The 1,665-nt window shown below is 52.8% G+C and overlaps 1 pseudogene; it reads right to left on the bottom strand.

Moving 5' to 3' along the window:
- The window catches only part of LOC107704611 (zinc finger protein 3 homolog), an 11,650-nt pseudogene that overhangs the window by 7,611 nt on the left and 2,374 nt on the right, over positions 1 to 1,665 (bottom strand).

Consider the following 1,665-nt stretch of genomic DNA (forward strand, 5'->3'; position numbering starts at 1 on the left):
GACGGCTGAACGTACTGAATCAGTGCATTCTCTTAAAGTGACAGCACTTCCTTAATATTAATCAAACAGCAACAACTGTTACGGTTGGTGAGGAACACATGCACGAGGACGAAGGAGATATACAAAAAGGTATTTTAATTAGCAAATCCAGGAGACAGGCAAGTATACCAACATTACATAAACGAGAATGGACTCTGACTAAGGGAAAACAGAGTATTTGTAGGGGAGCAAACAAAAGAACTAATGAGTTAATTAATCAAACACAGGTGAACAGAATAACTAATTAAACCGACTGGGGAAAACTAGGTCACAACAGAAACTCAAAACACACAGACATGTAACAGATCGCCCCCTCCCAGGAAGGCGCGTCCTCGCGCCGTAAAGAGTTCAAACTGAGGAGGGAGGGTGGGGGCTCTGGAGAAGGGCGTGGAGCAGGAGAGGCCCAGAAACAAAAAGAGTCCAAAAAATTAAGTCCATGGGGGAGTGGAGGGTGGGAGGAGCCAAGGGGAAGCCAGGAGCAGGAGAAACCAGATGTTTGTCAAGAGACCAGCCAGGACGAAGCCCCAGGGCGGAGTCGAAAAGAGGGAGGAGCCATGGTGGAGAAGGCCTAAACGACACCCTGGGGACAAAGGATCCGGAGGGCCAAGGCGGAGCTGAAGGCTCATGCGACCGAGGTGAAGGCGGGGCTCCGGAAGACCGCAACGGAGCCGGAGTGACTGAGGATGGAGGCGGAGCCGGAGGGAAGGAGGAGCCTGACAGAGCCAGAGGGACGAGGCGAAGCCAGAGGAGTGGAGTCCCGAGGCGGCGGATGGTCGACAACTGACCAAGGCAGGAAGGAACTGGATGGTTTAAGAGGAGGCAGGAGAGGGAGGCTGGGTGGGAACACTGGAGGGCCAGAGCTGGGCAGAACCAGCGGAGACACAGGAGAACTGGGTAATGCCTCCCCAAACCAATCTATTAAATCCACTTTAAAACAGTCCATAAGTTCCTCATAGTACTTCCCAGAAACCGGCTGCAGCTCACCCTCAGCTGCGGGAGTGTGGGCAGAGCTTCCCTCCAAGCCCTCGATCTCCACCAAAACTCCCTCGGGGACGGGCAATGTAGCCGGCTCATGCACCTGGTCAGACAATTCAAGAGGCTCAGGCTCCAAGGCGACGATAGGCTCAGTGGCGGTGATGCGCGCTGGCTCACGTGTCGCGGCAGGCTCAGGCTCTCCGTCTGCGGTGGGCTCTGGCAATAGTTCCGTGCAGCGGGATGACAGCTGACTGGTCTCTGGTTCGTGAGTGGGGCTGGAGATGCCCTCCTCGGTGGGGCAGATGGAGAAATACAGTCCGAGGCTTGAGATGTAAAACACACAAAGTGAGCGGTCTGGATAGTGTGTTAGGCACGCCAACTCCAAAAAATCCATGGTGTAAGTCTCTAGGGAGCGGTCCCTCTGCTCCAGGTATAACAGGGCAACATTAGGATCGTCCATGATCAAAAAACTGTAGTCGGTCCTTTCTTCTGTTACGGTTGGTGAGGAACACATGCACGAGGACGAAGGAGATATACAAAAAGGTATTTTAATGAGGAAATCCAGGAGACAGGCAAGTATACCAACATTACATAAACGAGAACGGACTCTGACTAAGGGAAAACTGAGAGTATTTGTAGGGGAGCAAACAA

This window comes from Sinocyclocheilus anshuiensis, unplaced genomic scaffold (assembly GCF_001515605.1).
Source record: "Sinocyclocheilus anshuiensis isolate Anshui unplaced genomic scaffold, SAMN03320099.WGS_v1.1 scaffold3347, whole genome shotgun sequence".
NCBI lineage: Eukaryota > Metazoa > Chordata > Actinopteri > Cypriniformes > Cyprinidae > Sinocyclocheilus > Sinocyclocheilus anshuiensis.